Source organism: Trachemys scripta, chromosome 7 (assembly GCF_013100865.1).
Source record: "Trachemys scripta elegans isolate TJP31775 chromosome 7, CAS_Tse_1.0, whole genome shotgun sequence".
NCBI lineage: Eukaryota > Metazoa > Chordata > Testudines > Emydidae > Trachemys > Trachemys scripta.
The window spans coordinates 105,194,105-105,209,297 of NC_048304.1; the positions used below are offsets into that span (position 1 = coordinate 105,194,105).

General features: G+C 42.2%; 1 protein-coding gene across 2 annotated transcripts in view; it reads left to right on the top strand.

Moving 5' to 3' along the window:
- Window positions 1–15,193, top strand: part of CTBP2 (C-terminal binding protein 2) — a 224,740-nt gene that overhangs the window by 42,734 nt on the left and 166,813 nt on the right. Inside the window, exon 2 of one of the 2 annotated variants that reach the window (XM_034775258.1) lies at window positions 9,176–9,352. The exons of the other annotated variant lie outside the window; for it this stretch is intronic. The gene's annotated coding sequence lies outside the window, so the exon portion shown is untranslated. The remainder of the gene's footprint in view (window positions 1–9,175; window positions 9,353–15,193) is intronic. 2 annotated transcript variants of the gene reach the window in all.

Genomic DNA, 15,193 nt, shown 5'->3' on the forward strand with positions numbered 1-15,193 from the left:
ATATAACCAGGGAGCTTTGTGAACTGCTGCTGTTTTACGCAGTAGTCTGTAAATGGTGGTGATGTGGCTCACCGGAGAGCAATTGTGAACATTCATGAGAATATGGAAGCACTGCATAGAATTTAAAACTATCTTTATTCTGTAGCCTGTAATTCCTGTGACTGAGTCAAAGGCCTGGTCCCCACTAAGCCCCCACTTCGGACTAAGGTACGCAAATTCAGCTACGTTAATAACGTAGCTGAATTCGAAGTACCTTAGTCCGAACTTACCGCGGGTCCAGACGCGGCAGGCAGGCTCCCCCGTCGATGCCACGTACTCCTCTCGCCGAGCTGGAGTACCGGCGTCGATGGCGAGCACTTCCGGGATCGATCTGGGATTGATTTATCGCGTCTTAACCAGACGTGATAAATCGATCCCAGAACATCGATTGCCTGCCGCCGGACCCTCCGGTAAGTGAAGACATACCCAAATAGATAGAGTTTTGAAAATCACAAGGAGCACCATAAGGCCTAACTTTGGAATATTTTAAATGAGCATTGCTATCACAGAGGGGTCATCCTAGCTTCTTTACTCCAATCTTCATGCCTTGTCCTCGTGCTTAAAAATATCAGCAAAATACCTACCAGTGTCTTCCTTTAGGTTCCAGTCCTGCATTCCTTGCACATGCAGAACCTACTGTTTACGTCCATTGAGAGTCCTGGGTGCAGAGAGTTGCTGGATCATGCCCTTAAGGACATAAAAGCTACTTTGTTATAGAATAGCAAACAGCAAAATGCTGCTATAACAATGTCCATTGTAGGGTCAGCTGTTAGGTTTGATCGCAGGATCTCTGTATCTAAAAGCATGAGTCTTTGCTGCTTGAAGTTGAAAGGCCAGCCCTTTCATTGTGTCCTTTTTGCATTTGCATGACTTGGCTATGACCTAAAAGATGTAATGTGTTGATTGCTTTAGGGGCTAGCAAGGCAGGCCCTTGGTAAACTGTGCCCTGAGAGGACCTGCATAGTCTTTCTCTATTTAGACACTCCTTCATGTAAGATTAATTTATGGCAGTTTTTAAAGTGTATTTCTCTTATGATGAAAGATTTTGCTGTCGTGTTTTCAAAGACTCATTTAACATCTGAGGATTGGAAAAAAAGCCAACCCTCATTCCTGTTGTCTCAGATTGTCAGCCAAGCCTGAGTGAGGTGGAACTTGCTCTCATCCCAACCTTTGATTGTAAATATTCACCTCTAACTCCAGAAATGCCACCTTTTGCATGTGTACCCTGGAGAATTGCCAACCTTGAGGCCAGCCCTGGGCTTGGTGTTTGCGTGCAAAGTTCTAGCCTTAAGTATTGTAAGCGTCCATGGTGCAACTGCCCTCCTGGAAAGAGAGGGTTATAATGGAAACTTAAACAGACCTGTAACTACCATGCTATGAGCAGTACAATACCACTATAATGTCATGTGAAATATTGTAACTTCTGATTATGTTTTAAGAAAAAAAGTGTTACAGTAAACTGACATTTTCCTCTTGGTGTTTGACTATCATCAAGAGGTTTTGGTTTGTGGTTTTGGTTTTTGATGGAATGAGATGAGGGTGCTTTCTATATTTTGCCCTAGAATAACTCTTTAAAATTAATAAATTAGAGATTTTAGAAAAAGGAAAAAGTGCAGGTCTGCATTTGGGAGAGAGTCAGGGGTCGGTTATTCAGTCTGCATCAGAAAACCCCCTCCAAAAGGACCCCCTGCCAGTCACTTCCTGCCCACCCCTACACCCTTACTCCCTCTGGGCATGAATCACCTTGAACTTTCCCTCATGGTCAGCTCACTCTATTCCAACCTGCTCCAGACAGGCTTTACCTCTGCCCCAACTCTCTCCCCAATGGCTAGCCAGGCTTGGTCCCTTTCCTCTTGTCTGACTCACAGCTGTGTCAAGGCTCTCTGACCCATGGGATCTAGATGCTGACTTCTTCATTTATGCCTCTTCAAGGAAGTGAGTCATGCAGTGGCAGTTGATTTCCAGGCCACGGTTGTATAGCTTCATGGCTGTGCAGCAATGGAGTTATTCAGAGTTTCCAGTAAAATGTCCCATGTGAACGATAGCTGTTGCCCTTGTCCATGTGGCTTTCCCTGCTCTGTACCAACCCACTCCCTCATCTACGATTCACCATCAGCCCTCCACCCCCATATCTGTGTTACATGCCAGTTTAATTCTAGATTTCAATTCTCTACAGTATTTACATGTACTGTGGAAGTTCAGGGAAACATTTTTATTTCCAAGAGAATTGAGTGTTTAGAACTGCCACTACCCACCACTCATTACAACTACAGGTGTGTATGAAATAGTTCAAGCAGTGCCGATTACACTGCACATTTCATCTTTATGCTACGTGCAGTGTAATATATGTGAGTGCTGTTAAATGCATCACCTCATTTCATAGTGCATTTGCAAAGAAAGTGCAATTTTATTGAACATTAGGATTGAATTCTTAACTGACTAATCAATTTCAGTAGTAAGTTAAAATACCTAGTATTAATGGGCAACTGCAACCATTAATCAGGGTTAAGGTAGATTAACCGTTGTCTGCATTTATGCTAATAGTACTTACATACCATAGATTTATGGAATTCCAGAGTGCAATTCATATTTTTCAAAACATTTGGTAACACTTTAGCTTTGTACTTATTGTTTACTCCACCTACTCTTGCACACCTCTTTGGAAATGTAAAGCTAACTGACATTTGCTTGGCGATGACACAGCATTACTGCTTTCCGTCCCCCTCTCCTCCCATCCTCCCATTGGTTTCATGTCAAAAGACATGGAAAGGGTTAATTTGTTCTAGTATTTGACTGCTTAATTTGATCTGGTGTGTGACTAAACCAAGATAAATAGAGTGTTTTAAATGAAACTATTTAACAATCTCTGGCAGTTCCAGAAATCGGAAGGCATTAGAAAAATACAATTAAAGGAGTTTGGGTAGATGTAAATAAGAAACACTCTTCAGAATTCACCAGCCAAATTCATTTTGCTTTTCAGTGTTTTATCACAGTAATTGGTTTTAAGCCAATGAAGCAACATTTCTGTTTATAAAAAAAAGAAAAGTCTCTCAAGCTGCAAGACCTGCACGGTTTTGTGAGAGCATTTTTCCTGGTGAGTTTTACTGGGGTATTTTTAAAACTCAAGTCTGGATTTCCTAATTTTTTTTTAGTACATATTCTTCAATTAGTTGATTACCATAGGTTGTCCTTGTACTCTGGGTAGCCCATCAGGATGTCTAATAGCTGGATCATATTGATTGTTCTTCGGTTAATCTTGTCTGGTATTTTCATTTATCAAAGCCAAAATACATGTAATTAACTCTGAAATGATATAGCTCACTATAAAGTGATTTTGCTACTGCCATAGAGATAACTTAGTGTAGATTGTACTAATACGAAATGCAAGTTGAAATTAAATTAATAGTATCATGTCCATCAAGGAGTAATAATTAAAAAAAAAAAAAGTAAACTACTACAGAGAAAAATCTTTTATAGTGGCAAAAAATAAATGTTATCACCAGGCCTCTTATTGGTTACATTTTAGGGTTTGCTGCCTCTTGAGTCTTTCCCATGATTAAGGCTATATTTTAGTCATGGGGATTTTTAGTAAAAGTCATGGACAGGTCACAGGCAGTAAACAGAAATTCACGGCCCGTGACCTGTCCATGACTTTTACTATATACCCAACTAAATCGGGTGGGGGTGGGGCGCGGGGAAGAGGGGCAGCCCGGGAGATGCTGTGGGTGGTGGCAGGGCTGGCAGACTCCCTAACTGGCTCTGTGCCTGCCTGGAAGCGACATCCCCCTCCCTCTGCTCCTAGGCGGAGGTGTGGCCAGGAGGCTCTGCACGCTGTCTCTGCCCCGAGTGCCGGCTCCGCAGCTCCCATTGGCCGGGAACAGCGGCCAATGGGAACTGCGGGGGCTGTGCTGGCAGGCAGAGGCAGCGCGCAGAGCCCTCTGGCCCCTCTGCCGAGGAGCCAAGGGATGTCGCCACTTCCGGGGAACCCCCCGAGGTAAGCACTGCCCAGAGCCCTCCCCCCTCCTGTACCCCAATCCCCTCCCACACCGAAATTCCTGTTGCTGCTGCTGGGGAAAGGGGGTAAGGTGGCCCGAGACTGCCCCAGCCGCGGCCGGCGCAACTGGTCCCGGGGCTCCCTGAGCTGCTCAGGTGGCCCCCGGGCCAGGCGCACCAGCCGCTGAAGAAGTCACGAAGGTCACAGAAAGTCATGAAATCCATGACCTCCGTGACAAACTCGTAGCCTTACTCATGATCTGTATCCAGTTAATGGCAACAAGATTTTTGAGCAACTTTTTTTGGGGAAAACTCTGTAACCTTTAAAAAACTTTACATCCAACCACTCCATTTCTCTTTTTCTCTTTCTGTGTAATGCTGGAATAGCTATCTGGAGGAGCTGGGTTCTTTGTTGTTTAGGGGATTTATCATCTTCACTCTGATCAACTACTGTACATCTTTGTTAAAAGGGAGAAAAATCTCCCATTCCCATTCTCTGCCTTCATTCTGTCTGTTACATGTGCCTTTCTGATTCAGAGACCTGCAGGTGCTGGTGATCAGTGGGTGATTAGCCTGAGTGAGGATTTCAAGATCAGCGGCTGCTTCATTGCAAGGGCACTGAGGCCTGGTCTACATGTAAAAATTAAATTGACCTAGCTACGTTGCTCAGGGCTGTGAAAAATTTCACCTCCCGAAAAACCTTGCCTAGTCTTGATTACCTTATAGACAGCCAAAAAAGAGAAGAAATATAATTTCATAATCATTGCACAGAATTTCCAGCATTCCCAATTTCAGTACTTTCTATGATGACATAAATTAAAAATAATTATTCTTTGAGTTAGTTTGCTTACTCCTTCAGGAACAGGAGTTATTACTGTGTCAATAGCGCTAGGTCACAGCCGCCTCAAATTTCCTTAGGCATTTTGTCATCAGTCATTAATATTTGCAACGACTCCAAATTATCTTGTAATTTTAACAAAGGCATCAGGGAAAAATAAGTGCTTCTTGGTTAGATGGCCATAAATAAGTAGATCACAAATAAAGAGCCTTTACTTTTATTATGCGAAATGACTGTGTAGCTGTTAATGGAATTTAGTTGATACTATGATAGTTATACTTTTGCAAGCTTATGGAAGAGCTCTCCCATTGGGCTATTTTGACAGCTATCTATAATAATATGGGAGAGTGATGTGTCTAACAAGGTCTCAGAGAAAAGATACCTTGTTTGCATTTCAGAACTTGTAATTCAATATGTTTTGCAATGGAAAATAACATGGGAAAAATGCCTTCCATCTCAGTCTACCATTACATCTATTAAACATATGCATAGCATGCTGCTGCTTGAACTGAGTCAATTGGACTCGTCTCAAAGAATGATCTCACTCTGATCCCATTGAGTAGGAACTAATTTGCAGTTTTTGAGACGCTTTTTCTATTGCCGTGCACAGCATTGTACTCCATTAGCCTGTATCACAGTTCATTTTGTATTGTATCAGATTGTGTTCCACTCTATTTTATACCAAAGCTGTTGTGCGAGCTTAAATATAGCAGGTGCTGCCTGTCCATTCTATAATAACTTCGTCCTACTGTGTGGATTTTAAGATGTATTATGCTCTTTGCAAGGGAAGGGTACAACCTAAAGAATCTCAGTCCCGTCTTCCTCCATCTGCATTTCCAACCTGATTACGGCTGTGCAAGGCATAGCGCCGGTGTGTGGTGTATGATATTTTACTGAAATAGATCCTATTATATTTGTAAATTATCTATAGATATGTATGAAACAATAACTGTTTGAAAAATGCATTAATACCATGTACAATGCAGTTAAAACAGTAAACACGTAATCTGTTTGGATTTCCATATCCATAAGCAGCTGGAGGTGTCTGCAAAAGTGGAGTAACCAAAAGTTAAATATTAGATCTGATAGAAGGAGTAAAATAATAACAGAAAGTGTCTGCTACTTTAGTACCTGTGTAAGAACAGGCCTAAATCCTTAGGCCCAGAACCTGAGCAATATATAGGCCCGTTACACTAGAGGAGCTCTTCACTGGTTTCAAGTCCAAGTCTAGTAGGAATAGGCAAGTGTTTCCTGCTCCCTCACAGGGCCTCCACCTGTCTGCCGTTCTGCCTTCCCCATGTGGACACCACTCGGCGTGTCTACACTAAAAACTTAAGTCGACTTACGTTAGGTCGACTTACAGTCACTGCAGTTACTGTGGTGGTTCACATCCACGCTACACTCCTTCTGCTGGTGGTGCGCATCCTCACCAGGAGCACTTTCACTGACTTAACGGAGGGCGGGGAGTGCTGGAGCTGAGAACCCAGGTTCTCAGCAGCAGCCCATCTGAGAGTGGGGAGCTGGGAGCCTGGGGACAGCCTGGCTTGGAGTGGGGAGCCCGGGCAACCACCCAGCTGGGAGTCTGAAGCCCCCCCCCCACTCTCCTGGGGTGAAAGCCCGAGCTGTGAGGCCTTCTTGTCAATTTCATGGCTCCAGCCTGGAGACATCTAAACAGACACTGTGTCGCCCTAACTACACCGACATAAGCCCCGTGCCTCTCATGGAGATGGAGTTATGATGTCAGTGTAACAATAGGGCACTTCCATCACCAGGAGCAAGGCTGTAGTGTGTACGCTGACGTAATTAGGTCAACATAAGCTGCTTTAGGTCGACCTAACTCTGTAGTGTAGACCAGGGCTGAGACTGTTGCAGCCTGGTTGCTGGGGTGACCTTTGGCAGGACAGAACACAGATTGGGAAGGCTCAGTCAGGGAAATTTGTGAGGCTCTGCCCTGTATCTTATTGCCTTGTGAATTGGGGGAAATGTGAATGAGTCCATTGTCCTCTCCAATGTGTGTGAGGGTTTGTAGACAGAAAATTCTCTCTGCAGTTGAATTATTTGGCTGTTGTTTAGCTCGTTTATCACTGGGAGGTCACAGCTCCTGTTCTGGAGGTAGGCAGGATAGCTACAGAACTAGTTTGTTCCATGGCTGCAAATGATCAGCGGGCCTCCCCTCTCTCTTAGGATTTGTGTAGTGCTCTGCAGCCTCATAGGGATTTGGTCATGGATTTTCTATCCTCAGACTGATTTGCATACTTGGGCAGGAGACAGTTCCTACGCAGTCAAGATCTGCAACACTTGGCAGATGTGAACCTTCGATATTGACGGGGGTCAGGGAACATACACCCCTTTGTCCTCATCTGATACTTGATGGAAGTGGCAGTCTTGGCCCACTTTATCGTGAAGAGTTCCATTCTGACCCCCACGATACTTGGTGTGTGCCTTGTGAGTTCCTCTGCTTCGGAGAGACAGCTGCACTGGGGTACCAGTTAGGTAGCAATCTGAGCCATGTATCTGAGGGCATGTTGGATACCCAGGTATGGAATGTTCTTTTTGCCAATAATCTGAACTGAGATTCAGTTTTAAGTTTTTTCTTTTTCTTTCGCGCGTGTGTGTGTGTCTCGTTTTTTAAAGCCAGCTTTTATTCTTTGCTAATCCTCAGAAGCAGTCCAAGAAATGACATTTATGCATATTTCATAATGTGATTTCTGTAGGCATACGGAGCAAACAAATCAATTTCTCAGCAGCATGCTGTTTAAAAGAAACAGCAACAACCTGTGGGATAAGTTGCAGAAGCTGTTAAAATTAATTATAAATGGCAGAAGATATAACGTAAGAGGGAAAAAGTGCTAATGTGCGAAGAATAATAAACATTCAGTAGACAAAAAGGAACTTTCTGTCATCTGCTTATTTAAACTTTGTATATTTATAAGTATCATAACATGTTAAAACAATGTATTGCTTGCTAGCAACAATACGTTTACCATTTTATTTTGGTTTTGTAAACAGCCTCTTCCCATCTCAAATACTAGCTTTTTCCTAGTCCAGTATTAGAGTTCGTTTTTCAGTATGTTCATGGATAGGCCTTAATTGTTGTCTCAGCTACACCTGCGTACAGCAGAAGTAACTGCATAGGAGACAATTTGGTTACACCAGTATAGGAGAGAGGGGAATCAGGTCAGTCTATTTAGCATAGGGGATGATTTTTGTCTATTATTTAGCATAAGGGGTGGTTTTCGTCTAGCAAGGTCTCAGAGGAGAAATATCTGATTTGCATTTCAGAATTTGTAATTTAATATTTATTGCAATGGTGTCCTCCCTCATTTACAGTCCATGTTTTGCAGTACATTGTTTTGCCCAAGCCAGCTCATTTTTGCCAGCAGAATGGGTGTAACCTGTAACTCCTTGAAAAATTAAGCTAAGTGGAACAGCTACATATCTATTTCAGCTGAGGTGCAATTTGCTGTTTATGGGATAATGTCAAGTACTGGTGTACTATACTTCCATTATTTGTAATACCTTCTTGGTTTAGCTGGAAGTATGTTTGTTTGTTTTTTGTCCTATCTCTTTTGGTTTTGTGTTATGCATTTGATAAATATTCTTGGTTTTTATCCCTGTTTCTAATTGAACATGACATTAAATTAACATGATTTAATAATATTTTACATATGTCTATAGTGAAAGGTTGTAAAGGATCCCAGAGCATTTCAGAAGCTGTGTGTGTGCTCCAGCATTGAAATACAGCCTCATCTAAATGAGGGGAAAGAGGTCAGCAGTCATCCAGCTTAGTGCAAAAGAAATTGTTCCTAGGTACCTTTGGGCAAATCCATCCTCTTTAAAAACAAATGAACAAAAGCACTATAGGCTCTTTAATATTCATATAGAGCAGGCTGGACTACAGATATTAAAGTTTCATTGTGAAGAAATTCCTCCCCACCAGGCAGACACACGCAGCAAACTTCCATTTCTGTTCCTCAGGGGTGGTGGAAATAAAGGGCTGAGTTGCCCTTGATGGGATTTGAATATGTGGTTTCAGGTGCTATGGGTACTACAAACTTGATTGTGTTGATGGGATTTGAATATGTGGTTTCACGTGCTATGGGTACTACAAACTTGATTGTGTTAAGTTACCTATCTTACTAGCTTTTTATTATCCATTTCCTTGTTGGAGCATCCACAATGTTGTGATCACTGTGTTGGGAATAAGATTGTCTTGAGGAAGCTGGTGGGAGAAGAAGGGATGGGATCAGGCTGCTTCTGTGTGCAGACCATCTTTTGTTTCAGACATGCCCTCTGTGTTCCTAGGTTCTTCGTTCCTATTGTTGGCCTCCATCTAAGGCTTTATAGAAGAGAAGGCTACCGTCTTCATCATTCTTGTCATCTTCCTCCACCGCATCTTCTCTAGAAGATGTTTCCAGGGGTCCGTTAACTTTCAGTGCAGCCTTTTGATCGCACTTTAACCTCGATCCTGCAAAGAGAAACGTAAGCACAAACTCGTTTGAAGCCCCATCAAGGCCTAGATTTGGGAGTGTCCTTAGTCTTTCTGCTTTTCAGACTGATGGATGGTGTTGTGGAAATGTTGATCTGAATGCCTGGAAGTGGAGAGGTTACTGGCTCTGGTGTGGGAGTGTTGCTTATAATTCTCAGGTGAACATTCAATGTGTGTCTGCTGAAAGATCAGGGGAACGGGGGGGAGAGGGGGGGCTAGGTAAGATGAGCTGTTATGTGATTCTGATCAGATGGAGGTGTGCGAATCTTTTTCTGTGGCTAGATTCAGAGTTGAGTAGGTAAAGGAGGAAGATGAGGTGAAGAGAGAACAACCCTGCTTATATGTAATAGGTCCCATGTGTGTTAGAAAATACACTTGATTGGGAGGTCTGGTTACAGAATAGTAGTACCTAATATGATTAACACGTTCTGGAGCCAGAACCGAATCATAGCTTCCTGTCAGTTTCTGGGTGAAATTTCAGATGTTTGGTTTTTGACCTATGACTTGGGACTTGCCTGCTTGAAAGACAGCCTCTCTTCCTGTACAGTTGCATGCAATGGAGATTCTGGAGCTGTTTTGCATTTAATTTTTTTAAATTAAATTTTTAAAAAAACTATGTTAAAAGAACATTACGGTTGCAAAATCAGACACTTAAAAGTTAGTAAATGTCAAAAGTTAAGTTGCCCATGCAACCTTAATTCAGCTTCCGTGCATGAAGGTCTTTAGATAGTTTCTCCAGACATCACTTAGAGAGTTTGTGGCAGAGGTAGGGATAGAACCCAGCTCTCCGGGGTAAAATGGATGAATAGTGCCTGCCTGCTTCCTAAGGCTGGGCTATGAGGCGTGGCTCGATAAGGGCTGTGAAGTGCACACCGGTTAGTGGAACAGCTGATACTACAACTCATGGTCTTCCTGATTCCCTGCCTCTCCCTACTCCAGGGGGGATAAGGGAATAGTAGTGGCTGCTGCTGTGGCAGCCATCAGTCCAGAGCTCTAGCTCTGGGATCACTATACACAAGGCTCCGGGGGGACCTGGGGGTGCGCTCAGTGCAGAAGGAATGATGAGAGAAGAAGCTTTACTGAACATGTGCAAGTGATGATTTTCAGAGGCTTTTAACTCTCAAATCTTGGTGGCTTTGCAAAGGGGACTTCTTGGACTGTGCCCCATCAGACAAATGCCTGCTCTCCAAATCATGGAGGTGCTAGAGCTCTTTGAAGATAGTTAAAACAGTTTGTGTCTGGCAAAACTACCTCTTTCCCGTCCTTCTTGGAAGTTGCTAACTTCTTTTTGCTGACACTTAAAAATAAAATTCAGCCTGAGGCAGAGAGCCAACATAGAAAATATCCCAAATGGTTAAAAATTTGGCAGAGTTATAAGTAACTGAAAACAGGAGCTTACGATGGAAAGTATTAGGCAACTTTAACTATGTAGGTGTTGCTAATACCTGTAATTATTTATCAAGCAGCCTACATGGTGGGATCAGTGGGTTTTATGTTTAATGTGTTTAAATGAAAATGTTGTAATTGTGTTAACAAATCCTCCTACAGCCCTGCGAAGTCCATGAAATCACATTCCTCGGTTATATGCTTCTGAAAGACTCTTAGCTACACAAGGTCAGGCCATGTTGTGTTAGGGGAGCTGGTTACGCTATATTTTATGATGTAGACTGGACCTGAGGCTGCCACCTGCAGAGTGCTTTTTATTAAATTTTACTTGGTTTGGGTTTTTTTTTTTTTTTTTGGCAGGATATTCTTAAAGCTAACTGCTTACTTGGAAATTTGGTGTTGATGACTCATCCATCAATTTGGAATTTTGTTTTTATTTTCAGGTTTTCTAAAGGCAGAGTTTGTTGGGCAGTTTGTTCTTTAAACATAAGAGAAATCTCATCTGTTAAGGTTAAGGAAAGGGTGGAAATTAAATATTACAGTCTATTGGCCTCAGGGCTGAATTTTGGAGTGAGTTTATCAGGGGCTGGCAATACGGATGAGCTTTGCACAATTCATTGCCAATGACTGCACAGAGTTTGGCTTTCTGCAGGGACTGGAAAATTTTAGGCCAGGTCTACACTAGAAACTTTAGCCAGGATAATGATGTCGGTTAGGGGGTGTGACTTTTTTGCAACCTTTTTTTATCCTGGCAAAAGACCATGTGTAGACACACCTATAAAATCGTTTTTGCCAGTACAGTTTATTTTGCTCAGGGAACTGATGTACGTTATACTGTCAAAAGCACATTTTTGCCAGTACCAGCTGTGTGTACAGTAGAAGGGCTTGTGGGTATAGCTATACCAGCAAACCTTTTCTGGTACAGACTAGACCTTAATGTTTGAACTCTCACCAGTATGCTCCTGGACATCGAGAAACTTCAACGGTTGCAGCTCCCTAATAACATAAAATAATTACCACTCAATCTTTGTGTGCAGGTTTGATTCTCTTTGGCTGCATCAAGAGCAATTCTGTTGAAGGTTCAAGTTAATGGCGTTTGCATTTGTGTAAAATCAGGGTGAATGAGAGCAGAATCAGGCCCAGTGAGTTTAACTTTCTGTAGGAGTGCATCTACTCTCGAAAAATGAGTATCCATATTGCAACCAAGTCCCTTATCTGACATAAATGACAATGTAGGTAAGCAATTCTCAGATTAGATCCATGGAAAATGTTCAGAAAGCAGTTCTTAGGTGTAACTTCCTGCACAGGAAATCTAGGCTCATGAACTTAAAGCTGTTTAAATGAGAGCCTTCTCCTTGCTGTGCAAAGCAACACTCTGGGTGGACAGCAGTAGGGTTACTCTGATAAAGGCTAGCGAGAACACCTCTCCATCAAACAGTGGAGAAAGGACAGGCCCCTTACATCTATACTCCGATTAGACACACACGGCTGGCCCGTGTCTGCTGAGTCGAGCTCCTGGGGCTTTGGGTAAGGGGCTGTTTAATTGCAGTGTAGATATTTGGGCTCAGGCTGCAGTGTGGGTTATGGGACCTTGCAAGGTGAGAGAATCCCAGAGCCTGGGCTGCAGCCCAATCCTGAACGTCTACACTGCAATTACCAGCCCCTTAGTCCAAGCCCTGTGAACCTGAGTCAGCTGGCATGGGCCACCCACGGGATTTTAATTGCAGTGTAGACATACCGTTAGAATGAATGGCGTACAGAGTATTTTGTAAGATACTAAATTGTTCAGTGTTCCAGCCAGGATTGTATTGCAGGGGTTAAGGTCCTCATTAAACTAGAGGAGTTTTTCTAAATTAGGGCTTGATTCTGCCCCCACTGAATTCTGTGGGAGTTTTGCCATTGAGTTCAAAGGGAGCAGGACCGGACCCTTTAGTGCATGTGTCATTTTAATGTTGTCTCATTTTGATAATTTAGAAATCAACAGGTTTTTTCCTGGAGGTGCTGTCCTGATAATGCAGTGTCAAAAATGGTTTATTTTTGTCTTTCTGTGGTCTGTCCAATATAATGTGACACCTGTTTTATAACATACGTCATTTGGTGCTAACATGGTCTCACTCTTCTGCTCATTGCTAGAGGCCTATGCAATCTGAAGAAAATTCAGGGCCAAATCCAGCAGACACTAATGAGTGTACTGAGGGGTCCCGTTAACTTGAATGAAATTATTCACACATGTAGGCACTATGGCCCCAATCCAGCCATGCATTTAATCCCATGCTTAACTTTAAACAGGAGTAATTCTGATGTCCTCAAATGGGACTACTAACGTACCTATAATTAAGCACGTGCTTAAGTGCTTTGCTGGATCAGAGCCTATGTTCGTTAGCATTTGCACAGTCACATCCTAAATGTGATCAAGCACTGCTGATCCTTGATTAGCTCATATTTTCTCTCACTATGACCCAGTCAGTAGTGAAGAGTGCAAGTAGTGTCTGTATCCTGACCCATAAAAGAAGTAAGGGGTTAGGAGAAGCTGCATAGCAAGGCCACTTCACATGAAAGGCTGTTAGATTCAGGTCACTGAGTTTGGACTGCTGCGTTTTATGACAAAGTCTAAAAATGCAGATTTGTAACAACTTATGTTAATAAATTCAGACTGCTTGAATTTCACACTGAATAATAGCAGGAATTATCAGAGATGGTGACTTATGAGATCTGATTGAATGTAATCTTTTCTCAAAATTAAACTGATAAAACGATGTCATATCACAATATTTTTATTAACATTCTTTGATACAAAAACTATTGGACTAAGGTTTTTTTTTACAATAAAATGAAAGTAATAGAATGACAAATCAAAAATATTCAATGAATTTTTTAAAATGCAGTGTCACATTTTGAATGCAATTTTGTGACTATGGCGAGCTGAATGCAATACCTTTTACCCTCAGGCCGCCCACTTTCATACATTAAAAATATTCTATTTAAATGCAGATTTTTATTTGCTATCTGGCATAGCGTTCAAGGAAAACAGATAGGAGAGAAGGCAGAAATATGCATCTGTTAATTTAATTATATGTTTCTTATGACCTGTAAAAGTATGGGGCTTTTGTTAGTGTGTGTGGAGGGGATGACAAGTGTGTCTATTTAAAAAAATGTGGTATCACAGTTTCTAAAGAAATATTGGAAGGGAAATGTAAACAAAATACTTACAACAAACCCTTAAGTAAAATTAATAAACTTAGATCTATATACGCACAGACGCACATGCAGTGTACTTAGTATATGTGGCTTGATCTTCCACACGTGCATGGGGATAACTTTGCTTACTTGAGTGAAGCTACTCCTGTGCCTGTTTGGAGGGCCAGGTCAGGGTTTTGGAACCAAGGGTCAGATCCTTTAACTGCATCTGTGAAGTGTCTCATTTAGGGCTCTGCACAGGAACAGTGGGTCCAGCCATGTGGAGTCATTTGCAGGATCAAGGCCTAAACTATATAGAAAGATTTAGATTCCTTTACTGAATTGGTTTCTTCTCTGCCTCAATCTGAAAAATACTACTTTGGAGTCATCGGTAAAAGGAAAATAGATGGAAGATTCTTCAGCTTTCCCTTTTTTGATTTTGAAAGAAGTTTCCCAATTTTAATGCTTGTTGCATTACATTTAAGTGGATTTTGACTTTCATTTGGTTTTGTTAAAATAGATTGAGACGTATTACTGGATGAATTAATTTTATTAATGACAAATGAACTGGCTTGTTAGAGTAACAACTCTGGAAATATAGGGGTACACTCCATGAGGCAGAAGTTATGATTAAATAGAACGTTGAAGGCCAAATATGTACCTTTTGCTATTTGCTTGACCTTCTACCTTGCTAAGAACAAACTAGGTCACACTTGTTTTTAGTATTGTTTTCCTCTATTATTTAGAGTACTAGAATTCTGAAAACCCAGTATTAGTTAAATGTCAGTGTCAATGATGATGGTTGGGTTGATTGCCAGTAGAGGATATCAGATTATGTTTATTTGTTTTTCATTTATGATGATTTTGAACTGTCTGGAACCATTAAGTTGCACAATAGCTAACCCCTGTAAACATACGGTCTGACTTCTGTTACTCTTTGCCTTCCTCACACCCCTCTCCTCTGTGTCTACCAATGTGAGATATCCCATCTTCTAGAACTGGAAGGGACCTTGAAAGGTCATTGAGTCCAGCCCCCTGCCTTCACTAGCAGGACCAAGTACTGATTTTGCCCCAGATCCCCAAGTGGCCCCCTCAAGGATTGAACTCACAACGCTGGGTTTAGCAGGCCAATGCTCAAACCACTGAGCTATCCCTCCCCCCCATATGTTTGTACAGTGTGTCGTAGAAAGAAGCCCTGATCCTTGGACTGGAGGTTAGAGGAGTGTGTGTGTGTGTGTGTGTGTGGTGGGGGGGGGGGGGGGGGGGGGGGG